An 8,777-nucleotide genomic window follows, 5' to 3' on the forward strand; every position below is an offset into this window, starting at 1 on the left:
TTTTCAATGTACAAACACATTTTTTTTATTAATGTACAAATATATAAAATGAATAATTTTCATTGTGTAGGTTGACTACAATAAAGATGTGCGCAACTTTGCGTGTCACATACAATGAGTGTAGTCTAAAAATGTTTTTTTTTTTTTTTTTTTTTAACATTGTTTCTTTTTCCTCACATTTTTGCACATTTCAGGACAAAATCAGTCATGATCTTGGGAAAAACAAGACAGTCACTAGTAACACTGCGGTGGGACCGATCAGTTGGCTACTCTGGAGGACACAGAATTCCAGTCGACTTCCCCTCCTCCCTACCCAAATACAAGTAGAACATCCAGTTGAATTTGTTATGGCTGAGTGATGGAATTTTGCACCAGTACTTAACCCGTGACAATGGCACATGCAGTGGTCCGAGCAAATCGTTTCGACTTGGGAAGAGATAGAGATAAAAAAAAAATCCCTTGTTTGTATTCGCCATCAGTTTTGAAAACAACAAAGTAAAGACCTTGACAAAAAAGCTATCTTATGATCATGTGTAATAGGTCTTTTTATTTTAACCTGTCCTTGTTTTTACTATTGTCTTTCATTTATAAGATGATACCCAATTTAAAAAAAAATAATACACTTTAAAAATTATTTTATTATTCCAATTTAAAATCTAAAAGACATGTCTTAATATACAACATATAGATTTGTATTCTAGCGATCTAACTATATCAATCTGTTGGAGGCAAGCTGGCTACCCAGATGAAATATCTTGATTTAAAATTGATTTGAAAGATAATCGATCGATTGTATTGACAGTAAGAAAAAAAAAACACATTGCGTTTACATATGGCAGACTTTTTACCTAGCTTGCTAGCTGCTAACAGAGACGTTTTTGGCTAACATCACGAGCGGAGTTCAACCGTGATTGTAAATTGTGAAAATGTGGAAGCAGTACGGCTGTCGAAGAAATATTTGTAGCTTTTTTGAAAGAGTACGAAGAGGAACTTTGAGGAGAACGAGTGACAAATTGCAAACTTCTGGTTGCTGTTTTCAAGCTTCACACTGTTTTACAAAGAGCAGGTTTGTTCACTTGTTTACTTGCTCTGAATGTATTATTTACACTGTTCCTAAAATATTGTCCTCATGGAACATTCACAGTGCTTCGTTTTTAGCCATTAGTATTTGACTGTTTTCAAACTTTTTGGGTACAGGGAGACCCTCACAACATCACTTTTTGTTTTCCCCATTGTTTTATTGCAAAGCAATATACGTACAAAAGGAATATACAGGGTGTTCCAAAATGTTTTGACCCCATTTCGTAGGCCAATAATTTTGACAATTTTTGTTGGAATTACCTCAAATTTTCACAGCTTGTGTAGAAACGTTTCAAGTCTTTGTGTGTAACGTTTGGCATTTCTATCTTTTCAGGTTAAGAAATGCCGTTCAAAAGAAAAGGCATTTTGCGTGTTGGAGTATGCTTGGACTCAGTCACTGAAGACAGTGCAGCGTGCCTTCTTCACAAATTTTCTTTTCTTTGTAAATTTAACCAATAAAACTTATGACCTTCAACATAAAGCGTATTTAGTTTCATTAAGATCCATCAAGTAGTTTCCGAGATATGGCCATTTAGAATGGGGTCAACCATTTTGGAACACCCTGTATTTAAAATTTACTGACCATAACTAATTTTACCTTACAAGAAACAACAAATCCTAGAAATTTTATCTGCACGTCTAGTATCCAGTTATGTATTTCACAACCACACTGGTTGAAAATGGGAGTGAGCAAGCACCTGCCACCATTTAAAGTGCCCAAATCAATTTCAGAAGTTCCAGTCTGCATTCCTTAACGCTTTTGCTTTATAGCAGTAACCTGAAGGTTTCGTGCCAACACGGACTGCGATTCAGTATGACAGCATTATACAGTACCCATGCAATTTGTCATGAAATCAACATTTAACAAGGTGTTTGTTAAGACGGATGCAACTAATGTGGGGGAAAAAATGTATTCAAACCAGCCCTCGGGAATAAATTATACACGCTTAATTTAAGAGGACATGGTCAATTTTACAGAAACATAACAACATACGCCATAGGACAATAAGAAACTGTGTTTCAAAATATCTCCCCGTTTTTGTTTTCATCTGCGAATTCAAGGAACGAGTCAACAAATATTTTTGTTCAAAATATAAAAGGAGTGAGTCAAGTGTTGTTTGGATCACTCTGCCAGCCCGGAGCACTCTCATATGATTCTAAGTGCAAAGTCTCCGTAGTCATGAGTTTGCATGTTTTTCCTGGCCTGGAGGCGAGTATCCGGCAACAACATCGAAGTTAAGGATTCCAATCAATTCATTTGTCGGCTGTCAACATATAGGACTGAAGGGCGTTGAATGAAGCTCTTATTAAAGTCACGCAGATTCATGACAGTGAAACCAAACTCAACATATCTATTTTTTTTTTTTTTTTTTTTTTTTGCTTCCTTGGACTATCTAGGTCAGAGTTTCCCAAACATTTTGTTTTATTTTTTACCAAGGCCCCAAATGGATCATCTGTCACTTTATTTTAACGATACGCTTCTGACTTTTTTCATAACTTACTGGAAACATGTGAAGACGATTTTTCAAAAATTCTCTTTTTTTTTTTTTTTTTTTTCTTCCCGGAGATGCTTGTTTATATTTTAACAATGACCAGGTTCCATTCCAATGGTACCGTCGTGAAAAATATACCGGTGCGGTGGACCAGAATGCAAAGGGCTGCAATAATAGTGGAATTTAGTTAAATCAGGTCAACATACCAGTCCAACTCTTTCTCAAATAACCTCAGTTTATTTTCCTTTTTTCTTTTTCGTATTGATGTATGATTAAAACTATGTGCTGTTATGTGCTGAAGTCGGATCCCAAAGCGCAGACACAGATATGGTTTTAACTAGGGGTGTTAAAAAAATCGATTCGGCGATATATCGCGATACAACATCGCGCGATTCTCGAATCGATTCAATAAAAAAAAATCGATTTTTATTTTTTATTTTTATTTATTTATTTTTTTTTTTAAAGAGCTCAGAATTGTTCATTCGGTAGTCTTACCGATTCAACGTCTTATCATCATTGCATTTTTTTTTTTTTTGTGTGTGTGTGTGAATCGATTTTTAAACTTCCATTTTTAATGGAAAAATATTCAACAAAACGTCTGACTTCGGGTTAGGATTCACACCTTGAGCATGGAAGAATGTTATATGAACGGAACATTAAGCCTTAATATTTTATTTTAATGCTGTTCAAACATGAAACAGATTACAACCTCTATAAGACTGAAATTTCAGATAAATAAATAATACATTTTCATATAAATCTTACACTCTACAAGCTTACTGATTAGTATTTTCTAAATTTGAATGAAAAAAATCGCAACAATCGACTTATAAATTCGTATCGGGATTAATCGGTATCGAATCGAATCGTGACCTGTGAATCGTGATACGAATCGAATCGTCAAGTACTAGGCAATTCACACCCCTAGTTTTAACTATTTATTCACATAACTTGACTAAACGAAAAATGAGACATAGAGAATCACGAGACGCCAAGCCCGCTTGGGCTGCGGAGAAGCACAGAGGAACAGAGAGCAATAATCCGGCAACCACACACAATTCTCAGACAGTTTATATAGACAGTAAATCGATCCCATTGGTTGTGGCTAGACATGTTGGGTCCCAGTACTGACATGGAATTCTCTTCTATGTGATTCTTGACATCACATAGTTCTTACAGATAGTTCTTGACATCACATAACATCACATAGCATTAAACCAGCCGAAACCTGGTGCTGGTTACATCAGTACAAAACCGACACTTGACCTCGCACTCAACAGGTCATGAACTCAACTCAAACTTAACCCAGGCGTGACCCCTGACATGTGCAGTATATGAAACCCAAGTATGCACTTCTGAAATGATGAATTTGCTCAAATAACCTTTATTTTATAAATTTCGGGTAGTGTTTACATTTTCAAATGACTTATACAACATTCCTAGAAAATTTTTAAGGCTACTCATGAGGTCCTTCGGGGTTACCCACGTGCTCATGGGCACCATGTTCGTGACCCCCTGATCTATAGCTAATGAAAACAAGAAGCATTTACAGTCAAGGAAACCAAATCAAGTATGTACAGTTGATGAATATCCAAATATTTACTGTGGATGAAAACCAAGTTTGTCAAAAACAAACCAAGTAAAGTGCAATGGAAAACAAAATGAAAGCAAAAATTAGGATTGAAAGTTCACATTTATTGCTCTCGAATATTGTTTTTCCCCAGTATGTTATTGCACAATCAAAACATTGCTATATTACATTAGAGGTAATTACTCCGCAATTCCCAGCGTATCTGTTCCAAACGATGATGTGCACATGTCGTCCACACCCAAGCAGCTCATCATTTGAAAAGCTGGGAAAGAGAATCCGCAGTTGAGGACACGCAGCCGACTCGGTCTCCCCTCGGATCACACGGCCAAGACCTCAGAGGAGGCAACAAAGCGTCACGTTTCACGTGGGAGTGATGTTACATATCAAACACTCCCGAGGAAGATGGCAAATCCAATTGTGTCTCACTCACTCGGGCCAATCAAAATCAAAATCAGATTCCGCCTCACTCTGGCCGGGTAAAACATCGCGCAATTAAATTCTCCTCAATCGCTTTCACAACCGCCAGGCGTGTCTGTCTATATTGTCAAGAGGTCTTTATTCGTCATACTAAAGTCAATTGTTTGTTCATGTTCGCAGCAAAATTTGTAAAATATTTTTTTTTGTCGACATGGTCGACAACAGAGATTTTGTACATCCAAATGTTTTAGCTTGTCTGACTAAAATGGAGCCCGATGGATTCTGCCTGACAACAAGCAAACATGACCAGAAACAAAGAAGCTGAATTTGGTTGGTCGTAGGGCTAAAAATGTAATTTCACTTGCTGTCCACCAATTATTATTAGCATTTTTTTAATCGCCTAAATTGAAGACAAAAAGCAACCTAGTGGATGTCAATATTGGTTCCCTAATATGTGTATATATTTCCGCCTAGGAGTTCTAATCATTTTGTTTTTCTTTGTAATATTAATGCATTTATCAACAAATATTTTTGTACGCTTTTCGTCAGTTTTTTTCCTATATATATATATTATCTATTATTTTTTAATATTTATTATTTTATTTTTTATTTTTTAAGATTTTTTTTTCCAATTTTATGTTTTTTTTTTCTTATGTCTCATCCTAATATTTTTCTCAATTTGAGTGTTTCATACATCACTATCCAATGTGTGTCTAATTTGTTATTGTGTAGTGTATGTCTAGTTTTGTTGTAATCAATTCCCATTTTTGTCTAATATTTAGTATGTATGTATATATATATATATATATGTATATATATATATATATATGTATATATATATATATGTATATATATATATATATATATATATATATATATATGTATGTATATATATATGCACACACATACACAGTATTAGTTTTAGTGTTCGTTTTAGTTTTTCCCCCAACAGGGTATTTCTTGTGTGCAAAAAAAAAAAAAAAAAAAAAAAAAAAGACTGATACTACTAGATATATTAGATAGATGAATACATGTAAAGATAGATGTATATTAAATATAAGCTCATGTATGAAATTGGCAGACAAAAACAAAGGGTTTTCATCATAATTATAGTTTTGTTTTGCAAACAAATATAGTTTATTCTTTTTTTTTTAAAACACCAATTTACGAGTTTTTTTTGTTTTGTTTTTGTTTTTAGATTTAGTTATTTCATTGATTTTTGTGAACTCTGCTAACCTTGCTACACTGATGTCCCGCAACTCTAAATTCCGACTTTCCTGGAAACTTTAAACCCCCGTCAAAACAATATCCGTTTTCCTTTGAGTCCTTCAGACCTTTGTCAGTACCTTCCCGGCCAAGTGAAACACATTACTGTGACGCACGCTAGGGCCCGTCTGGATTTACATCCGCGAAACGAGGACACTACCGAGAAACCTGTCAACGGCGGTGAAACCGAATCTTTTCCTAAATAAACTTGTGTTTGAGCGCAGCCAATAATGCGACTCTTTGTTCTCCCGCCCTTGCCGAAGAACACTGTGATCGTTTCACATTAGCATGCTTGTGAAGCGAGCGACCAGAGCTAACTGCATGCGTTTCCTAAAGGTGCGTGAACAAAGTTTGCCTTTCTGATGCACAGCCACCGTGGAAAGAAGCTTGGAACGGTTTTCCCTCCCAAATTTTGCAAAGCGATGATGTCGTCCAACTGACTTTGATTGACAGTGATGTCAAATTTCTCGATCGATTCTTTCTCACCAAATCCGCTTCAACATATTCCAAACATTCACGCCATGCAGGCGTTTCTACGTCTCATTCCAACAGTTTTCCCACAATTCCGCATTTTCATCCAAAAATTCCCCATTCGTCCCCAGTGACACATTGAACATAGATTCATTTCACATCATTCTCATTCAAAATAAAAAAAAAAAGTTCAGCAAATTCAGTTCACGTTGGGAATTATTTGCAGCATTCCCACAATTCCAACACACCGAAAATACATTTTCCACTAAAATATTGCACATTCTCAGCATTAGAATTCCACGTCATTTCAAATCATTCCTCATCATTCCATATCGTTCAATATCATTCCGCACAACATATTTCACATTTTCACCGGTATAATTACACAACATGTCACATCTTTCAGTATCAGTCCATATCATTCAATATCATCCCACATTTTTTGCCAGTATCATTCCACATCATTTCACGTCTTTCAATATCATTCCATATTCATATTTTTCAATGTCATACCATATTTTCCAATATCATTCCAATTACATTTCATTCTGCATCTTTCAATATCATTCCATATCTTTCAATGTCATACCATATTTTCCAATATCATTCCAATTACATTTCATTCTGCATCTTTCAATATCATTCCATATTATTCAATGTCATACCATATTTTTCAATATCATTCCATATTATTCATGGCCATTACATTTCATTCTGCATCTTTCAATATCATTCCATATTCGTCAATACATTCCACATTTTTTACCAATATGTTTGCATTTTTTTTCCCCACCAGCATCATTCCACATTTCATATAATTTAATATCTTACATATCATTCAATTTCTATTTAATTTTATTTTGTTTCCAACAACATACATATATTGAACAAAACTGAAAAATATGGAAATGTGAATATGCAAATCATATTTTTTCCAGTATTTTTCTCAATATTAGCATCATGTTTTGAATTTTTGGCCTAATACTTTAGTACAGTTTTTAGACTTTGTTCATGCAGCAACAGTCGTACTCATTATTACTCGTCATTCTTATTTTTAAAGAAGCTTGCACATCCAGTTGAACTCCCAACCTGTGTTTGTCATGAGACGAAACAAACTACAAAGTAGTGCCTGTCTTGAGCCTCCTGTCCCGTACAGTTGTTTCTTTGAGGTGCCAGCTGCTTTGAAGATGTTGGATGTCTTTTGTTTTCCTTCATGCTGGAGCACATCTGCCTTGAGGCCTACCACTTTGAACAAACACTATAAAAAAAAAAACACAACCTGGGAAAAACTAAAATAAAACTGTAAAACTAGACTGTAATTTTGGATGACTGATTAGCAAAATTGCTTGAACTGGAGTGAACCTAAAGTGATAAAATGACCTCACACTATGCATTATTAAAATGAAAGGTAAACGAACACCAGTTGGAATTTGTAATATGTGCTAGTGAGACCAATTACAGTCTAACGAACGGACCCTCCTCCACCATTTTGGTCCAAAAACTTCAGTTGCTCAGGTCCGGTAAACTGAGGATTAGGTGCTATTTGCTGGCCTCTATCGCCCTCTGATGGACTGATGCCGAACAACAGCTCCAATCGCTGTACAGTACAGCAGATGTTTGAGGAGCTGTAGCAAACTATCTGTAGACTTCTACGTGTATGTTTGTGTTATACTGCCCTCTTGTGGCCGAGGCACGCACACCAGAACGAGCAATCCAATGTCCATTTAATTGAAGCAGGAATTTTTTTTTTGAAAAAACGGTTTAATTTCTGTATTCTGTTGAATTATGTCATTACTTTTTCTTTTTTTTTGTAAGTGCTATGTTGTGCCAGCTTTCTTATTAAAAACACAATTCCTTTTTTTGGGGGGGGGCTGGGGGGCTGATTAGTGGCTGATTTGGGGCATTGTAATGAACAAATTCTTCATTACTGTACAAAAACAAAAAACACAAAAAAAACTGCCTTACTATACACGGTTTAAGTATGTTTTACCCCCTCTGTACTTTTTTGAGTGCGAGTTTTTCTGATCACTTTCCTTTTACTCCGTACATTTGAGAATACATATCAGTACTTTCTACTTCTTAAAGTCTACTATTTATTTACTTTAGAACAACTTTGTCTTACTAGTAGCGGTTTTACTATTAGTGCCTTCCACCACTTTATGACTACATGTTACTGTTGATGCAAAACTGCACTACTTGACATCTGCGTGCTACTAGTAGCCTACTACAAGTGCTAGATAGTAACTAGTATAGTTATAGTTATTGAGTGATGCACACTGTGGCTCATATTGATTAAATGCATTCATATTATTCACAGGCTGCGATTGGCTGGCAACCAGTTCAGGGTGCCCCCCGCCTACTGCCCAAAGCCAGATGAGCTCCAGCACCCTCCCGAGACGCTTGTGAGGAAATAAGCGGTCAAGAAAATGAATGGATGGATATTATTCACAGGTCAGGAG

The 8,777-nt window shown here is 35.6% G+C and overlaps 1 protein-coding gene across 6 annotated transcripts in view; it reads left to right on the forward strand.

The window, feature by feature from the left end:
- Positions 1-8,777, forward strand: part of LOC144026660 (uncharacterized) — a 144,050-nt gene that overhangs the window by 57,167 nt on the left and 78,106 nt on the right. For all 6 annotated transcript variants that reach the window (XR_013285256.1, XR_013285255.1, XR_013285253.1 and 3 more), the window contains exon 4: positions 8,636-8,769. The gene's annotated coding sequence lies outside the window, so the exon portion shown is untranslated. The remainder of the gene's footprint in view (positions 1-8,635; positions 8,770-8,777) is intronic.

The sequence above is a fragment of the Festucalex cinctus genome, chromosome 10, assembly GCF_051991245.1.
Source record: "Festucalex cinctus isolate MCC-2025b chromosome 10, RoL_Fcin_1.0, whole genome shotgun sequence".
Classification (NCBI taxonomy): Eukaryota; Metazoa; Chordata; class Actinopteri; order Syngnathiformes; family Syngnathidae; genus Festucalex; species Festucalex cinctus.